Source organism: Orbicella faveolata, unplaced genomic scaffold, assembly GCF_042242905.1.
Source record: "Orbicella faveolata isolate gen_17 unplaced genomic scaffold, um_ofav_v1 contig_50, whole genome shotgun sequence".
NCBI lineage: Eukaryota > Metazoa > Cnidaria > Anthozoa > Scleractinia > Merulinidae > Orbicella > Orbicella faveolata.
In genome coordinates, this window is record NW_028301581.1 from 1,058,867 (window position 1) to 1,079,519 (window position 20,653).

The window sequence follows — 20,653 nt, forward strand, 5'->3', positions numbered from 1 at the left end:
GATTTTGTGTTTCTTACGCGCAAGAAATAAAGTGAGAACGATTAGCGAAAGTCCAGTGGATGTTGTGTTTCTTACGCGCAAGAAATAAAGTGAGAACGATTAGGGAAAGTCCAGTGGATTTGTGTTTCTTACGCGCAAGAAATAAAGTGAAAACGATTAGGGAAGGTCCAGTGGATTTTGTGTTTCTTACGCGCAAGAAATAAAGTGAGAACGATTAGCGAAAGTGTAGTGGATTTTGTGTTTCTTATTCGCAAGAAATAAAGTGAGAACGATTAGGGAAAGTCCAGTGGATTTTGTGTTTCTTACGCGCAAGAAATAAAGTGAGAACGATTAGGGAAAGTCCAGTGGATTTTGTGTTTCTTACGCGCAAGAAATAAAGTGAGAACGATTCTCGAAAGTCCAGTGGATTTTGTGTTTCTTACGCGGAAGTAATAAAGTGAGAACGATTAGCGAAACTCCAGTGGATTTTGTGTTTCTTACGCGCAAGAAATAAAGTGAGAACGATTCTCGAAAGTCGAGTGGATTTTGTGTTTCTTACGCAGAAGAAATAAAGTGAGAACGATTAGTGAAAGTCCAGTGGATTTTGTGTTTCTTACGCGCAAGAAATAGAGTGAGAACGATTAGGGAAAGTCCAGTGGATATTGTGTTTCTTACGCCCAAGAAATAAAGTGAGAACGATTAGGGAAAGTCCAGTGGATTTTGTGTTTCTTACGCGCAAGAAATAGAGTGAGAACGATCAGCGAAAGTCCAGTGGATTTTGTGTTTCTTACGCAGAAGAAATAAAGTGAGAACGATTAGGGAAAGTCCAGTGGATTTTGTGTTTCTTACGCGCAAGAAATAGAGTGAGAACGATTAGGGAAAGTCCAGTGGATGTTGTGTTTCTTACGCCCAAGAAATAAAGTGAGAACGATTAGCGAAAGTCCAGTGGATTTTGTGTTTCTTACGCGCAAGAAATAAAGTGAGAACGATCAGCGAAAGTCCAGTGGATTTTGTGTTTCTTACGCGCAAGAAATAGAGTGAGAACGATCAGCGAAAGTCCAGTGGATTTTGTGTTTCCTACGCAGAAGAAATAAAGTGAGAACGATTAGGGAAAGTCCAGTGGATTTTGTGTTTCTTACGCGCAAGAAATAGAGTGAGAACGATTAGGGAAAGTCCAGTGGATGTTGTGTTTCTTACGCCCAAGAAATAAAGTGAGAACGATTAGCGAAAGTCCAGTGGATTTTGTGTTTCTTACGCGCAAGAAATAAAGTGAGAACGATCAGCGAAAGTCCAGTGGATTTTGTGTTTCTTACGCGCAAGAAATAAAGTGAGAACGATTAGCGAAAGTGTAGTGGATTTTGTGTTTCTTATTCGCAAGAAATAAAGTGACAACGATTAGGGAAAGTCCAGTGGATTTTGTGTTTCTTACGCGCAAGAAATAAAGTGAGAACGATTCTCGAAAGTCCAGTGGATTTTATGTTTCTTACGCGCAAGAAATAAAGTGAGAACGATTAGCGAAAGTGTAGTGGATTATGTGTTTCTTACGCGCAAGAAATAAAGTGAGAACGATTAGCGAAAGTCCAGTGGATGTCGTGTTTCTAATGCGCAAGAAATAAAGTGAGAACGATTAGGGAAAGTCCAGTGGATTTTGTGTTTCTTACGCGCAAGAAATAAAGTGAAAACGATTAGGGAAGGTCCAGTGGATTTTGTGTTTCCTACGCGCAAGAAATAAAGTGAGAACGATTAGCGAAAGTGTAGTGGATTTTGTGTTTCTTATTCGCAAGAAATAAAGTGACAACGATTAGGGAAAGTCGAGTGGATTTTGTGTTTCTTACGCGCAAGAAATAAAGTGAGAACGATTCTCGAAAGTCCAGTGGATTTTGTGTTTCTTACGCGCAAGAAATAAAGTGAGAACGATTAGCGAAAGTCCAGTGGATTTTGTGTTTCTTACGCGCAAGAAATAGAGTGAGGACGATTAGCGAAAGTCCAGTGGATGTTGTGTTTCTTACGCGCAAGAAATAAAGTGAGAACGATTAGGGAAAGTGTAGTGGATTTTGTGTTTCTTACGCGCAAGAAATAAAGTGAGAACGATTAGGGAAAGTCCAGTGGATTTTGTGTTTCTTACGCGCAAGAAATAAAGTGAGAACGATTAGCGAAAGTCCAGTGGATTTTGTGTTTCTTACGCGCAAGAAATAAAGGGAGAACGATTAGGGAAAGTCCAGAGGATTTTGTGTTTCTTACGCGCAAGAAATAAAGTGAGAACGATTAGGGAAAGTCCAGTGGATGTTGTGTCTCTTACCCGCAAGAAATAAAGTGAGAACGATCAGCGAAAGTCCAGTGGATTTTGTGTTTCTTACGCGCAAGAAATAAAGTGAGAACGATTAGGGAAAGTCCAGTGGATTTTGTGTTTCTTACGCGCAAGAAATAAAGTGAGAACGATTAGCAAAAGTGTAGTGGATTTTGTGTTTCTTACGCGCAAGAAATAAAGTGAGAACCATTAGGGAAAGTCCAGTGGATTTTGTGTTTCTTACGCGCAAGAAATAAAGTGAGAACGATTAGGGAAAGTCCAGTGGATGTTGTGTTTCTTACCCGCAAGAAATAAAGTGAGAGCGATTAGCGAGAGTCCAGTGGATTATGTGTTTCTTACGCGCAAGAAATAAAGTGAGAAAGATTAGGGAAAGTCTAGTGGATTATGTGCTTCTTACGCGAAAGAAATAATAAAGTGAGAACGATTAGGGAAAGTCTAGGCGATGATTTGTTTCTTTCGCGTAAGAAATAAAGTGACAACGATTAGGCAAAGTCCACTGGATTATGTATTTCTTACCCGCAAGGAATAATAAAGTGAGAATGATTAGGGAAAGTCCAGTGGATTACGTGTTTCTTATGCGTAAGAAATAAAGTGAGAACAATCAGGGAAAGTCCAGTGGATGATATGTTTCTTACGGGTGAGAAGTAAAGTAAGACCGATTAGGGAAAGTACAGTGGATGATGTGTTTCTTACGGGTAAGAAATAAAGTGAGAATGATTAGGGAAATTCTAGTGGATGACGTGTTTCTTACGGGTAAGAAATAAAGTGAGAACGATTAGGGAAATTCTACTGGATGATGTGTTTCTTACGCGTAAGAAATAAAGTGAGAAAGATTAGGGAAAGTCTAGTGGATGATGTGTTTCTTACGCGTAAGAAATAAAGTGAGAACGATTAGGGAAATTCTACTGGATGATGTGTTTCTTACGCGTAAGAAATAAAGTGAGAAAGATTAGGGAAAGTCTAGTGGATGATGTGTTTCTTACGCGTAAGAAATGAAGTGAGAACGATTAGGGAAAGTCTGGTGTATGATGTGTTTCTTACGCGTAAGAAGTAAAGTGAGAACGATTAGGGAAAGTCCAGTGGATGATATGTTTCTTCCGTGTTAGAAATAAATCATACCACAGTCTAACAATAGAAATTGGATGACTCTTTTCCGAGGGAAAGTTCCGCTGTCTTTCTGAGAATGTCACGCATCCTTTATTGTACACGGGATATCGCCATGCGATGAAATCGTTCTTGTCAAACCATGAAAATTATCTACACCGATAATGATGAAATATAATCCACCATGGAACTGTACTGTTTTTTTAAACAACAAAAATTATCAAATGACTGATAAATACAGATGGCATAGGGTAAAATATAGACTGGACCATTGGACGCTTGGATCTTTGGACTATTTTTTGGACTGCTTTTTTGACTATTTCTTGGATTAAATTTTGGACTATTTTTTTAAGGGATGGGAAGGTAGTTTTGTTAGGGGGGTTGTTTATCATATGTTCTTCCTCAGGGAGGGGTAGGTAGATTAAAGGGAATGGAAATAACTCTTGTGACGGTTCTTATCCGCGAGAGAAATATAGTCCAGGCCGACTGGTGCAAACGATCCATTAGTTAGCAAAATATAAGCAGCAAGTTGCATTGGCACAAGTCAATAAGCGACACAGCGAACAAGAATCGAAAAATGTTTCCCTAATGCTGGTAACTTTTATGTAATAATTACGGTCCCCTCCCCTCATAGATGACAACTTTTACTTACATTCTCCTCTCGTGTTAATAGGTTGTGCGCATGCGAGGATGTGTTGTGTGACTATTGCTTTCAGATGGTTTATCATGTGTAATGATTCAAGTGCTGTAATTAGCACTTCTCCCCCTAACGAAAACTACGTACACTCCCCTCCCTAAGGAGGAACATATGATCAACCATTTCCCCTGACAAAACTTCCTACCTACCCACCTCTTCCTAAGTGTTAATTTTTGATGAGTAAGAATCATATATTTTGACAAAATTCCCCTGCCCACCCCTCCCAAAGAGAAAAAACTACCTACCTTCTACCTACCCTTCCCTGAGGAAGAAGATATGATAAACCACCCCCCTGACAAAACTACCTACCCACCACTTGAAAAATAGTCTAAAATTTTGTCCAAGAAATAGTCCAAGAAATAGTGCAAAAAATAGTCCAAAAATAGTCCAAAGGTCCAAGGGTCCAATGGTCCAGTCCCTATTTTAGCCTATGCCAATACAGACACCTTAGCACTAGACTGCACCAAAGGAATTTGAACATCACCAAAGATTTTCAAAAATTGGAGAATGAATTTATTGATGAACCAAAAACTTCAAGCGAGATTACTGCTGATTTTATTGAATCAAACGGTGACAATAGGCATAAGAATTAATACCATCATCATGAAGATATCATTTATCATCAAAACATGATAGTGATACTTTATTCAATTCATAAGATCCGATTACGTGATGATCTGACTTTATTGTTTTCATCTTATGAAACATTTGTGTATATTTTAAGCGATGACTTATGATGTGATGTCATCGCTTTATGCTGGCACGCTGAACTCCTTTGGATAGTGATTTCGTCACGTTTATGTTCCTCGCGCTTTTGTCGCGCACTTTTTATCCCTCTGTGGAAGCGAAATGCACTCTGGGAGTTGCTGTTAGTGGGTTCAGCGGAGTGCTTTTAATTCTAGCTTTTAAAAGAGGATTTAGGGTTGTATTTTGGTTTATACAGTATCGGATAAATTTGCATTCACGGGCAAACTCATAACAAGAACATATCCTCCATACATACAAGTTTAGATAGACAAGTAAGTCGCACAGGCGATAGGTGAGGGCTTTGCGGCTTTCCTTGGCTGTTTAAATTTGCGTTCACGGGCAAACTCATAATAAGAACATATCCTCCATACATACAAGTTTAGGTAGACAAGTAAGTCGTACAGGCGATAGGTGAGGGCGTTGCGGCTTTCCTTTGCTGTTTGAAGGATTAGCAGAGGGCTTTTAATCCATATGACAAGTATACAGTTAAAACAACAAATTAATTTCCGGTGAGGTAATTAGTGTTTCCAAATATTTTTAAAGATAATAGGGTGTCGATTTCAGAGAGAGCAACTTTTCGTTTGCTCTTTTCATTTTCTGTTTGTAGGATCAGCGGAGTGCTTTTAATTTCAGTTTTAAACGAAGATTTGGGGGTTGATTTTGGTTTATACACGGTCGGATAAATTTGGGCTTATTGGCGAACTCATAATAAGAACATATCATCCATACATACAAATTTAGATAGACAAGCAAGTGGCACACGCGATAGCTGAAGGGTCTATATTAAATTTACAGATTGGTAGCGCAGTTGTACTTTTGCCAGTCTTGAAGTGAATTGAATGAGCATTGTGTGAACAGAATGAGCACCGTGAGAGCACTGTATGAGCATTGTTGAGAACTGAAATATACTGTTTACAGTGGTGATAGTGAAGTCAGGGTACGATTCATTTGCAGTTTTTAGTTTTTATGAAGTTTTGAAAATGTGCTGTATTATATTTTTAAGCGATGACGTATTGTGTGACGTCATCGCTTTATGCTGGCGTGCTTGCATTCCTTTGGATAGTGATTTCGCATAGTTTCGTCCCGTTTATGTCGCGCACGATTCACCCTCAGTGGAAGGGAAATACACTCCGGGAGGTAGTAAAAAAGCACTGTGTGAGCATTGTATGAGCTCTGAGATATCTGAACTAAACTTATGTTTGTGGGACACGCGATAGGTCAAGGGTCTACATTAAATTTATGTATTGGTGAGCGTTGTTTAGGGCTGAACTAAACGTATCTGTGGGCTGAAATAGTTGTGAAATTGAACTAGAATTGAAGAAGAACATTGAAGAGGTTCGTTGTGAAAGCAGTTGAGATAGCAGAAAGCAATAGGGAATAGTGTTACGAAAAATTGAGCTAGCTGAAAGTTTTGTCTTTATCAGAACTGGCTAATGTAGCTTAGATTATGGTCTCTTTAATGCAATACAGAGTGGCGGTTCCGTTACACAACATTTACATGAAAGCCACAGAATACTCAAGTCGTGTAAGGGGAAAGTTTTGGTTTATGCCATTGTTTACATTTTACCTGGAGGCAATGCAATGTATCTTTCAACTTTAAAAAAAGTAATTCGCTGAAGAACTAATCATTTTGCTGTAATGAAAACAGCTTATAGCTGTCGCGCATGATAAGAGCACAAATTAGGTTTGGTTTGTGAAGAACAACTAGAAGAGTCTAGAAGACGTGATTTAACCACAGGATTTTCAGCTGAAAAACACTCACAATGGAAAACAGGTCATTTTTGTAATAAAAGTTACAATTCATTTGCAGGTTGTAGTTTTTTGTAAAGTTTTACAAATGTGGTATTTTAAATTTTCTCTCAACGGAAGGGTGGTTGTGATTAAACAATAGATAATGGCTTTGTCAGAGGTAAATCAATAGGAAGGTCCATTAAAAACAGGTATAAGGTTAAAACAACAAATTAATTTCCGGTGAGGTAATTAGCGTTGCCAAATGTCTGTTATTTCAAGATATGGTGTTGATTTCAGAGAGAAACAATGAAAATACTGTTTGTTGTTTTCAAGTTTGCGTATGTTGTTGATGTACTTTAAACAACAAGTTTCACTTTATCCGGAGAGATGAATGTTTATTCATTTCTTTGCAGCTTCTAGGATCAGCAGAAAGAGTTTATTCGCCTTTTGGGGAACTAGGAACTTGTCCTTTGCGGCTGTCTTTTGCAGTTTGTAGGATCCGCGTAGTGTCTTTAATATCAGCATTTAAAAGAAGATTTTTATTGTGGATTGTGCTTTATGCAAAGTCGGATAAATTTGCGCTCACCGGCAAACTGATAATACGAACACATCGTCTATACATACAACTTTAGATCTACGAGCAAGTTGCACACGCGATAGGTCAAGGGTCAACATTAAATTTACGTATTGGTGAGCGCTGTTTAGCCCAGACTTTTTGCTGTCTTGAGGTGAATTCAATTGAATGAGCACTGTCAGAGCAGTGTATTAGCACTGGAATATCTGAACTATGCTTGTCTTTGAACTGAAATAAACTGTATTGGTGAAAGTCTGGATCCGCCACTGGATTTCTCTTGGGGATCTATCACATTATTCTTTTACATTGTTTTATTTCATAAGTCTCACTGCCGGTCATAATTTGAAAAGTAAACAGAAGGGAGAAAGGCGAATTGTATTAATCAGCTCAAAGAGGAACAATGGAACAAAGGGAACAAGTAAGCATTACATGCCGTTTACTGTAGTCTGCATGATTGATACTCTTTTTGATTATGATTTTTTTGATGCCCTTGGCGGTTTTACCATTTTCACCGTTGTCCTTGGTGTAAGAATACATCTTACTTCGAAGACCAATGAATTCTGTTATAATTATTTCTCCAGCAGCTTCATCCTTGAATTTGCCGATTACTTTCTTATTGGATTTATCGTAAAATTTACTGATTTCTGGATAATCACTGTTATCAAATTTGTCTTTATTTTTGAAGAAATCCTTATACACATCTTTTGTTTGAATTTCTTATGTTAAACTATCAGTGTCAGTGAATAATAACTTGGCTTTTGATTTATATTTTTGTTTGATGTAATTATAATGAAAGTCGTACATTAAAGTCTTACTCAAGACCAAAATACATATACCCATATAAGCAGGTCTATTCAAGGTGAGTGCTTCTTTGATTTTGTGTACTGCTACTAGATAGACTGTTCGCAGTCCCCTATTTCTCCGTGATATCGTAGATGTCGATCGTTGAGTTCGACGGGCCGCCATCTTGGTCTCTTGATGCCAGCGAAACTGGGGAGAGTACAAAATGCCCGTGGGTAGTGGCGGTGGGGTTTATAGCGTGGGAACGAAGGGGCGGAAAAAATAGGGAGACCGTAACAGCTTCCCTCTGTCTCGTGTTCGCTGCGTTAGTTGTTCCAGCAACGGCAACACCGGATTGGTCGAAGGGACAATAGAGTTCATCAGAGCGTAGCAGAGCGTTGACAACTTGAGTAACAGAAAGTAGACTACGAGTAGTCCCTCTTTCGCTTAGTCCGTCGTGCGTGACGCGAAAGAAAACCGCGAGAAAAAAATGGCCGCGCAAAATCCTGGAGGCGAGGAGCGCGCGAAAGGAGGGACTACCGCCTAAGCTCAAGAGTTTGAATTACGCGTTGGTCTCACAACGCAAAAATATGATTGGCTTATGTTAGGAGCGTTGACAACGTGTTGTCAACATTCGAGATACCTGTGACGTCTTGCAGGAATTTTTTGGAACCGGAGCAAATCGAGGCGTTGGATTCGAGCTTCGCAAGCCGTGATGTTCTTGCGAATCTGCCACCAGGCTTTGGAAAGATTTAAATTTATCCAGTGTTTCGTTTGGCAAAGCTTTCTGCCTCCAACTCGACTGCGAGCGTGTTAGTGATTTCGCCGCTCAACAGCATCGTCTAAGTCAGCAACGACTATAAATTCACTGAGCTTGGCCTTTTTCTGCCGTCCATTTGAAAGATTGAACCGGCTTCTTACTTGAAACCGAACATTCACCTGAAATTTTCCGCTGCTATCGGCAAACATTTCACCGCAGTTGGATGATCTCCTATGTATAATGTATAATGTATAATGTAAATAAATTCTCGGTTGAAACTCTGTTGAAATTTTCGCAATAACTTTTAGACGCAGCGAAAATCGTTACAAGAGGCCTCTTTCGCCGTCTTCTTTTTAAAACTTCTTTGGCTGTTTCGCTGAATGAACACTGAACGCAGATATACTTCTCACGGCATATGTTTTTGCCTGGCTACTTGAAGAGTAGAGTAGAGCAATTTTATTCAGATCTCCTGGGGCTATTGATAACAGGCGATAATAAGAGGACGTCAAGATGAGAAATTCTACACCGAAAAATCACTCGGCCGTGAAAGGGCAAACTCTTGGGCCTAGGAGGTAGTCCCTCCTTTCGCGCGCTCCTCGCCCCAAGGATTTCGCGGGGCCATTTTTTTCTCGCGAATTTCTTTCGCGTCACGCACGACGGACTAAGCGAAAGAGGGACTACTCGTAGTCTAAACAGAAAGTGACATTCATCACTTCGCGGCTCAGGCCAAAATGGTGTCAGTTTCAAGAGAATTTGCTGGAGAATGTTTTGATTTTGATCGTCTGTCTGCTTCTTGTCTTGGAGGATTGGTGTTAAAGTGCGAGCAAAAGGAGGCTGTTTCTCGTTTACTCGAAAGGAAAAGATGTTTTGGCGGTTCTTTCAACTGGTTTTGGCAAGAGTTTCGAATATACTAGTATCAAAGTTTCGTTTTGGCGAAGGAAATGGCTGAAAGCTCCGTTGGTTGTTCTTCAGGCAGACCTTCCTGCCTTGTAATTGTGCCGCTACGTAGCATCATTAAGGAGCAGATCAGGTTTCTGAGGTTTTTTGATGTTTCATTGCGGTGAAACGATGTTCATTCTTTTCAAACGCTGTTCACCTTGACTTTCCGCGTCGGTGTTTTCGCGATTAAGAGCTGTCCTGATGAACTCGATCAAGGTACTTGCATTGCGAATCTTTAATGCGCACTTCGCGCAAACACGAGAGATTTCTCATCTTGTTGACTTCAACATCAAGATGTATTTTCAAAAGATCTCGCAAGGGAATTTTGTCAACTCCAACCCTTTGAGGGATCTTTAATAAATTTTCGGTCGAAATGTACTCTTCTTTCCCCCGAACTCACCCACTGGAATTTTACAATTAATGCCGCAAAGACGGCACGCATCTGAATCATTGGAATTCTCTGCGGGCTTTGCCGCTTTTTTTGGAGTCAGAGAAGAGTTCTTCTGTCCCGCATTCATTCGACTCAACTTAGTAAACGTTCAAAATGTTTCCAAATTCACAACACAGTAACATGTAATATCATACTTCCCTGATTTGACAGGTTTTTTTCTCAGGGGAGGAGATTGTTAATTGATGTGATTAACAGAGGCGCCAAAATTCGGCCGCGCCCCTTGAACACGAGACACATTGAAGCTGTTACAGTCTCCCTATTTTTTCCCTCCCGCCGTGCCCTCCACCACCCCTACCCACGGGCATTTTGTACTCTCCCCAGTTTCGCTCGCATCAAGAGACCAAGATGGCGGCCCGTCAAACTCAACGATCGACATCTACGATCTTACGGAAAAATAGGGACTGCGAACAGTCTAGCTACTAAATTTTTATCGAAAGTTTTGGATGAAACATAAGTTGGCTTAACAAGTAACAAGCTTCACATCAACTCACTTACGAACATTCTCCACTGTCTTACCAAACACTGCATTATTCATCGGTTTGAAGAAGTCTTTTTCAAACGAGTTTTTAGCATTAATTGTTTTCTGTGAGTTGAAATCAATGTAGCTCTTCAACCAGGGTGATTGATTGAATTTTAAAACACGATGGATTTTGGTCAGCTTCAATCCCAAGGAGAGATACAATTGTAGATTCCTATAGTGGAGAACATATTTTTGTTTGTTGCTTAATGTGGGGATCAATTTATGAACCTGCCCTATTGAGATATTAAATTTGTCTTTTATTTGCCGGCAATATTCTGAAAGCATATTTTCGGTGACTTTTACCTGTTCAGGAGCAAGAAGAAAATCATTGTGTAGATCATGCAATTCATGAGGGTATACCAGTTCCACTTATAAAATCAATCCTGTTTTGCCATCATCTGTGTATTTACTGAGATCTACTTTATTGGCCTGTTTGTCTGTCATCCATCTGAATTTACCAATTAGAAGATACTGACTCATAGCCCAACCATATAGGTTATTAGTATCAAGATAAGTGATGTACTTTGACGGTTTGGTCTTGTCGTATGATTTCATGTACTTGTTATTAGCCCCACCAAATCTGTTGGCGATATAGCTTGTTCCTCCACGCATACCCTTCTCAATAAATTGAAACATATCAATATCACTCATTAATTCAAGTTCAATATTTGTCATCTTAAGCATGGCATCCCGAGATAAACCTGGACTCGTGAAATAATGAGCTGGATCGAGCTTATAGTATTGAAGGCATGGTTTCCTGAAATTTTCAAATACATCAGCGAGTAACAGAATATCTGACATCAAATATAGATCATGATACTCACCCATATTCTTGAGCTCAAATCCTTTCCAAACACGCTTGGCATGTTTATAGTCATCATCAGAGATATGTTCATCATTTAGAATACTGTAGAATTAATCTTTTGTTGGTAGCTTGGTTTCATTGAACTTTTCAAATGAGTCCATATAGTCGTATGGATAAACACCTTTCTTTGACATCAATTCAAGTGCTTTTCCTTGGAAAACTTCAGATGTGTATTTTAATGATTCCTTGGGCAGATTATCGACTAGTTTATCCAAACTCATGAACTGGAAACTATCAATAAATACCAAATTGTGGCCTAACATGAATGCCATATATTTCTCCATACTATTCGGGATGCAATTAATCTTCATTTCTTGCTTCTCACCTTTCTTATTGGTATAGGTGTTATTCTTAGCTATTTGACCAATCTGCTGCGTTATAAAATGGCTGTCATAACCTCTAAGATTATGAAATATGACTGGTATCTTATCTGTTAGTTGAAAATTGAGGTTGCAAGCTTCATGAGCAGACCCTCTGTATTTACCTGTCACGTGACAATGATCTCTGACTCTTTTGTCCTTGTTGTTATACTTCTTGCCACAAATATGGCACTCTGTTGCTTGTTTGAAAGTCTCTTCGTCAGCAGGAGTCATCTTGATTGGTTTATTGAACTTGTATTTGATAGTATTTCTGCAGTATTTCACTTCATCTATTATTTTTTCCATGAATTTGCAAACCGCATTTTCACCTCGGTAAATTTGAGCTGGTTTGGAATACTTATCATCATAACAGCAGACGACTTTATAACTGAATCCACAATCAGTATGTTTTTGATAAGCTTCAGTATATGAATCATTATCATTTGGTTTACAAGAATCTACTTTTTCTGTAACTGCTTCGAAATCAGCATAAATCACAAATGGTGCTTGTAACTGTGGGCTGTGATTTTGAAACTTAATTTTCTCACCCTTCTCAGGCATTTTTATTGCTTGTTCACCGTTAATAACAATACACTCAGTCTTGTGTTTACTAAGAAGATCTTCAGATGACAAACACTGTAGACAGTACATACAAGAGTGTTTTCTATGCTCATGTTTGGTTTGATTGTACATGAATCTATCAAAGTCTTTGATCAACAAATAGTGTTGTTTGTCCTCATTGGTTATTAATAGAAGATTCGAATGATCATCAAATCGTTCTTTGGAAACATACATTGGATATGCTTGTTTATTTTCATAACCGAAAACATTAATTCTGATACTGTTCTGTTTCTCAATTTTATTGAAACTAGTGACTTTAACCGGAAATTCAACATAGAATAATCTAACTTATTAATAAGTGATCTGTCTGATTTCTTGCTTCTCTCCGGATGAATCTCTTGTGGATTCAAATACCTGATATGACACCATCTGAAACATTCCGATTGTCCTTATTTTTCACATTGATCAGGCGTTTTTTTGGGTTTCTCAACTCTTTCGGAAGTTGGATATATGACTTGGCTGACAGTGGAACATATTTGACAATATTCAGATAATGGTTATCAATTTTATCGATTATCCAACCACTACCCTCTGATAGCCATTGTGCAATCTTTTTCAGAATCTCTTCCTGAGAAATTTTCAATTGTTGATTTAAATCAATGATATTTGTGACAGTCTTGGCTTTACTATTGAAATGAGCAATTTTTCGTTTCAAACAATGCTTACCACCCATATTATCAATTTCAACCTCGATATCATCCCTTTTCTCATTACTAGAAACTTCTTTGATGAAAGTTACTCTCATAGTTTCATAAAATTTGAAATTCTTACTTTTTTCCAAGTGAGATTTATTAAAATGATGACCAATTGCTTGTCTGGTTGTTTGTAATTGAACCAACGGATCACTTTTATTTTTCAAATTAATCTTATAAGTTTTAACAACATCTTTCAGAGCTAGTTTAACCAACGTTATTCTAGTTCTTGGAGCTGGTATTGGTTTTTTAGATTTGATACGAGGTTTAGGGATTGGTTTCTCTATCTTCAACATAGCTCCAATAGATAATTCTACTACTTTTGTTCTAGGTTTTGGAAAAGGTGGTTTTTTGGATTTAATACGAGGTTTAGGAATTGGTTTATGTCTAAATTCCAGAGGTGGTGCAATAATATTTTCCTCATAATCTTGTATCATTTGTTTTACAGTTTTCCGAGGTGCTGGAATAGGTTGTTTTGATTTTTGTTGATCTTTCAACAATAGATCAACTAATTGTTTCTTTGATAAATTATTCAATTCTGATTTATTCATCTATATTATAGTTGGATAATTTTTTATGCTCATAATTTCTATTTTTCTTACTCATCATTGCCACTGTATAATTGTCGATTTCTCTTTAAGTGTCAATCAAAAGCTCTGTTTTGCCACTTGGTGAGCCATTTTTTGATTTGCGGAGACCCGGGACAGCCCAATTTATGCTGTTTCTGGCAGAAGGATTTTTATGATTTCTAGAGGGGTGGCAAGAGTATTTTTTGGTAATGAGCCGATTCCGCACAGTGTTTCTAGCAGAAGAATTGTTTGATTTCTAGAGGGTTGGGAGACATGAAATTTCCTCATGAGAGGGCTTAGGACGGAACATACTCTTAGAGGCCTGAAAATGCATTTTTCGAGTTGAGGCCCGGCGAAGGTATTTTTTGGTTTCTAGGGAAGTAAGAAGGCCGCTTTTTTGCATAATGTCCTAGTACCGCCGTTTACTATACTACTATCAAAGTCTTCTTGAATTAGTTTAGAGTCCCTAGGACTGAAAAAATATCGCCCAAGCTCCTGGAAATCGACCCAAAGTTGGTCAAAATCGCGCTGCACGTAACCCGCTCTCGGCGACACTCTAGTCATAATGATTGGACGGGACTACTGGTCATCGCTAACGACCTCCCAGGGGACTGCGGTCATCTCAGCAAGCCCAAAACATCCCCAGCAATGGTATATACTTCATGGCAGAATACCATATATGCATCCGCGTATAGTTACATGTAATAGTGAGTACTTGGTGTACAGCAACATATTATGTCCCCAGTTACTGTACCAGCTTCCTGTACTTTACTTACTTCGTATACTTAACTCGCTTGATCTACTCTGCTTGCTTGGTGACCTTTACTTTCTTGATTTACTTTACTTGCTTGATATACTTTACTTGCTTGGTGTCCTTTACTTGCTTGGTGTACTTTACTTGCTTGGTGTACTTTACTTGCCTGATGTACCTTACTTGCCTGATGTACTTTACTTGCTTGGTGTATTTTACTTGCTTGATGTACTTTACTTGCCTGATGTACCTCACTTGCTTGGTGTCCTTTACTTGCTTGATGCACTTTACTTACTTCATGTACTTTACTTGCTTGGTGTACTTTACTTGCTTGATATACTTTACTTGCTTGGTATACTTTTCTTGCTTGGTGTACTTTACTTGCTTGATGTACTTGACTTGCTTGGTGTCCTTTTCTTGCTTGGTGTACTTTACTTGCTTGATGTACTTGACTTGCTTGGTGTCCTTTACTTGCTTGATGCACTTTACTTACGTCATGTACTTTAATTGCTTGGTGTACTTTACTCGCTTGGTGTACTTAACTTGCTTGATGTACTTTAATTGCTTGGTGGCATTTTTGCAAGTGCGGCGCATTTTGCCAAGTGTGGCCCAATTTTTTTTTTAAGGTTGCGCATTTTGACAACTTTGCCGCGTTTTTTGAAGTGTAGCACATGTTTCCAAGTGTTACTCAACTTTCCAAGTTTGGCACATTATGGCAACTTTAGCCATTTTTCTAAGTGTGGCGTAGTTTTCCAAGTGTGATGCATTTTTTCAAGTTGGGCACATTTTTCTAAGTGTAGCGCATTTTTCCAAGGTTGCTTCATTTTACCAACTGTGTCGCATTTTTTCAAGTGTGGCACATTTTTCCGAGTGTTGCCCATTCTTCTAAGTGTCGCACATTTTTCCAAGTCTGGCGCATTTTTCCAAAAATTGCGCAGTTTTCCAATTGTCGCGCATTTTTCCAAAAATTGCGCAATTTTCCAAGCGTGGCGCATTTTTCCAAGTGTGGTGCATTTTAACAAACGTTGAGCAATTTTCCAAGTGCTGCGCATATTACCAACTGTTTTGCATTTGTTTACAAGTGTTGCCCAGTTTTCCAAGTGTGGCACATTTTTTGAAAGGGTTGCGCATTTTTCTAAGTGTGGCGCATTTTTCCAACTGTGCCGCATTTTTTCAAGTGTTGCCCAGTTTTCCAAGTGTGCCACATTTTTTCAAGTGTGGCACAATTTTGGAAGCGTGGCGCAGTTTTCCAAGTGTGGCGCATTTTTCCAAGTTTGGTGCATTTTGCCAAACATAAAGCAAAAACAGTTCCACGCTCGGTTTCGAGCTTCTAGTCCCGAAATATAGCCCCACTTTATTTTCAGACTTAAAAAGTAGCCCAGACCGTCTTACGCGTAGCGTGATTTTGACCAACTTTGAGTCGATTTCCAGCATCTTAGGGGATATTTTCCCGTCCTGGGGACTCTAAACTAACCCGTGATGGCCTTGGTTTTCGGTGAAATGGAGAGAGGTAAAACGATGGCACGCTCGCTTTCGAGCGTCTAGGCGGAAATATAGCCCCACTTTATTTTAAGACTGAAACAGTAGCCAGGACCGCTTTACGCGCAGCGTGATTTTAACCAACTTTGGGTCCATTTCCAGCAGCTTGGGGGATATTTTTCAGTCCCAGAGACCCTAAGCTAACTCGTAATGGCCTTGGTTTTTAGTGAAATGGACAAAGGAAAACTAATTAAACGCTCGGTTTCAAGCTTCTAGGACAAAATATAGCCCACTTCATTTTAAGACTGAAAAAGTACCCGACACCGCCTTACGTGCAACGTGATTTTGCCCAACTTTGGCTCGATTTCGAGCAAGTTGGGGGATATTTTTCAGTCCCGGGGACTCTAAACTAACTCGTGATTGCCTTGGTTTTCGGTAAAAAGAAAAAAGGACAAATATTTGAACGCTCGACTTCGAGCTTCTAGGCCGAAATAAAGCCCCACTTCATTTAAAGACTGAAAAAGTAGCCAAAACCGCCTTACGCGCAGCGTGATTTTTACCAATTTTGGGCCGATTTCCATCAACTTGGGTGATATTTTCCAGTCCCAGGAACTCTAAACTAACTCCTGACGGCCTTGGTTTTCGTTGAAGTGAACAGAAATAAAAATAATTTAACGCTCGGTTTCGAGCTTTTAAGCCGAAATATAGCCCCATTACATTTTAAGACTAAAAAGCAGCCCAAACCGCCTTATGCAAAGCGTAATTTTGACCAACTTTGGGTGGAGTTCCAGTAACTTGGAGGATATTTTCCACTCCCAGGGACCCTGAACTAAATCGATGTGGCCTTGGTTTCCGGTGAAATGACCAGAAAAAATTTGAACGCTCGGTTTCGAGCTTCAAGGCCCAAATATAGCCCCACTTCCTTTTAAGCCTCAAACAGTAGCCGAGACCGCCTAAAGCGCATCGTGATCTTGACCAACTTTGACTCGATTTCCCGGAACTTCGGAGATCTATTGCAGTTCCGGGGACTCTAAACTAACTCCTGATGGTCTTGGTTTGCAGAGAAATGGACACAGGTAAAACGATCGCACGCTCGGTTTCGAGCTTTTAGGCCGAAATATAGCCTCATTTCATTTTAAGACTGAAAGAGTAGCTTAGATCGCCTTAAGCGTATCGTAATTTTGACCAGCTTTGGCTCGATTTCCCGAAACTTGAGGGATATTTTTTAAACCCAGAGACTCTAAACTAACTCTTGATGACCTTGGTTTGCAGACAAATGGACACAGGAAAAACGATCTTTGCTCAGTTTTGAGCTTTTAGGCCGAAATATAGCAAATCGAAAGGAAATCGAGCAGATGTTGCTTAAGATTGCGATTTGCGCAAGGCGGTCTCGGCTACTCTTGGGGCTATATTTCGGCCTAAAAGCTCGAAACCGAGCGTGCGATCGTTTTCCCTGTGTCCATTTCTCTGCAAACAAGGGCCATCAGGAGTTAGTTTAGAATCCCTCGGTCTAGAAAATATCCCTCAAGTTCCAGGAAATGGAGCCAAAGTTGTTCAAGATCACGACGCGCGCAAGGCGGTCTCGGCTACTCTTTCAGTCTTAAAATAAAGTGGGGCTACATTTCGTCCTAAAAGCTCAAAACCGAGCGTGCCATACTTTCACCTGTGTCCATTTCTCTGGAAACCAAGGCCATCAGCAGTTAGTTTAGGGTCCCCGGGACTGGAAAATATCCCCCAAGTTCAGGGAAATCGAGTCAAAGTTGGTGATGATCGCGATGCGCGCAAGGCGGTCTCGGCTACTCTTTCAAGTCTTAAAATGAAGTGGGGCTACATTTTGGCCTAAAAGCTTCAAACCGAGCGTGCGATCGTTTTACCTGTGTCCTTTCCTCTGCAAACCAAGGTTATCAAAAGTTAGTTTAGTGTCCCCCGGAATGGAAAATATCCCCCAAGTTCCAGGAAATCGAGCCAAAGTTGGTCAAGATCACGATGCGGGCAAGGCGGTCTTGAATACTCTTTTAAATTTAAATAAAAGTGGGGCTATATTTCGCTCTAAAAGCTCGAAAGCGAGCGTGCCATCGTTTTACCTGTGTCCATTTCTCTGCAAACCAAGGTCATCAGGAGTTAGTTTAGAGTCCCCGAGACTGGAATATATCCCCCAACCTCCGGGAAATCGAGCCAAAGTTGGTCAAGATTGCGTTTCGCGTAAGACGGTCTCGGCTACTCTTTCAGTGTTAAAACGAAGTGGGACTATATTTCGGCCTAAAAGCTTGAAACCGAGTGTGCAATCCTCTTACTTGTGTCCATTTCTCTGCCAACCAAGGCAGCCAAGAGTTAGGTTAGAGTCCCTAGGATTTAAAATTCTTCCTGAAGTTCCGGGAAAAGGAGCCAAAGTTGGTGAAGATCACGATGCGCTTAAGGCGGTTTTGGCTACTCTTTCAGTCTTAAAAAATGAAGTGGGGCTAGATTACGGGCTAAAAGCTGCAAACCGAGAGTGCGATCGTTTCACCTGTGTCCATTTCTCTGGAAACCAAGGCCATCAGGAGTTACTCTAGAGTCCCCGGGACTGAAAAATATCCCCCAAGTTCCGGGAAATCGAGCCAAAGTTGGTCAAGATCACGATGCGCGCAAGGCGGTCTTGGCTGCTACTTCAGTCTTAAAATGAATTGGGGCTATATTTCGGTCTAAAAGCTCGAAACCGAGCGTGCGATGGTTTTACCTGTGTCCATTTCGTTACACACCAAGGCCATCAGGAGTTAGTTTAGAGTCCCCGGGACTCGAAAAACATCCCCCAAGTTCGGCAAATCAAGCCAAAGTTGGTCAAAATCACGATGCGCGCAACACGTTTTTGGCTACTCTTTCAGTCTTAAAATGAAGTGGGCCTATTTTCCGGCCTAAAAGCAAGCGTGCGATCGTTTTAGCTGTGTCCATTTCCCTGCAAACCAAGACCATCAGAAGTTAGTTTAGAAGCCCTAGAACAGGAAAATTTTGCCCCAAGTTCCGGCAAATCGAGCCAAAGTTGGTCAAGATCACGATGCGCGTAAAGCGGTCTCGCCTACTCTTTCAGTCTTAAAATGAAGTGGGGTTATATTTCGGCCTAAAAGCTCCAAACCAAGAGTGCCATCGTTTTACCTGTGTCCATTTCTCTGCAAACCAAGGCTATCAGGAGTTAGTTTAGAGTCCCCGAGACTGGAAAATATATCCCAAGTTCCGGGAAATCGAGCCATAGTTGGTCAAGGTCACGATGCTCGTAAGGCCGTCAAGGCTACTCTTTCAGTGTTAAAATGAAGTGGGGCTATATTTCGGCCTAAAACCTCGAAACCGAGCGTGCGATCGTTTTACCTGTGTCCATTTCTCTGCAAACCAAGGCTATCAGGAGTTAGTTTAGAGTCCCCGAGACTGGAAAATATATCCCAAGTTCCGGGAAATCGAGCCAAAGTTGGTCAAGTTTACAATGCGCGCAAGGCGGTCTCGGCTACTCTATCAGTCTTAAAATGAAGTTGGGCTATCTTTCGGCCTCCAAGCTCGAAACCGAGCGTGCGATTGTCTTACATGTGTCCATTTCTCAGTAAACCAAGGCCATCAAAAAATTAGAGTCCCCGAAACTGGGAAATAACCCCCAATTTACGGGAAATCCAGCCAAATTTGGTCAAGATCACGATGCGCGCAAGGCGGTCTTGGCTACTGTTTTAGTCTAAAAATGAAGTGGGGCTATATTTCGGCTTAAGCTTTGAAACCGAGCGTGCGATGGTTTTCCCTGTGTCCATTTCTCTGCAAACTAAGGCCATCAGGAGTTAGTTTAGAGTTCCTGGGACTGGAAAATAATCCCCAAGTTCCGGGAAATCGAGCCGAAGTTGGTCAAGATCACGATGCGCGTAAGGCGGTCTCAGCTACTCTTTCAGTCTTAAAATGAAGTGGGGCTATATTTTGGCCTACAAGCTCGAAACCAAGCGTGCGATTAATTTACCTGTGTCCAGTACTCTGGAAACCAAGGCCATCAGGAGTTAGCTTAGAGTCCCCGGGACTGGAACATATCCCCCAAGTTCCTGGAAATTAAGCCAAAGTTGGTCAAGATCACGATGCGCGCAAAGCGGTCTCGCCTATTGTTTCAGTCTTAAAATAAAGTTGGGCTATATTTCGGCCTAAAAGCTTGAAACCGAGCGTGCGAGCATTTTACCTGTGTCCATTTCTCTGAAAACCAAGGCCATCAGGAGTTAGTTTGGAAAATATCTCGGGGACTGTAAACTAACTCCTGATAGCCTTGGTTTGCAGAGAAATGGACACAGGTAAAACGATGGCACGCTCGGTTTTGAGCTTTACGGCCGAAATATAGCCCCACTTTATTTTAAGACTTAAGGAGTTACCCAGACCGCCTTATGCGCGTCGTGATCTTGACCAACTTTGGCTCGTTTTTCCGGAAATTGGGGGATATTTTCTAGTCCCAGGGACTCTAAACTAAGTCCTGATGGCCTTGGTTAGCAGAGAAATGGACACAGGCAAAAGGATCGCATGCTCGGTTTCAAGCTTTTAGCCCGACATAAAGCCTCACTTTATTTTAAGACTGAAAGAGTAGCCGAGATCGCCTTACGCGCGTCGTCATTTTGACCAACTTAGGCTCGATTTCCCGAAACTTGAAGGATATTTTTTAAACCCAGGGACTCTAAATTAACTCTTGATGGCCTTGGTTTAATTTGCAGAGAAATGGACACAGGTAAAACGATCTTTCCTCG

General features: G+C 40.4%; 1 pseudogene; it reads left to right on the forward strand.

Annotated features, from left to right (window-relative positions):
* LOC149095519 (uncharacterized) overlaps window positions 1-15,320 on the forward strand; it is a 111,951-nt pseudogene extending 96,631 nt beyond the window's left edge.
* The last annotated feature ends 5,333 nt before the right edge of the window (window positions 15,321-20,653 follow it).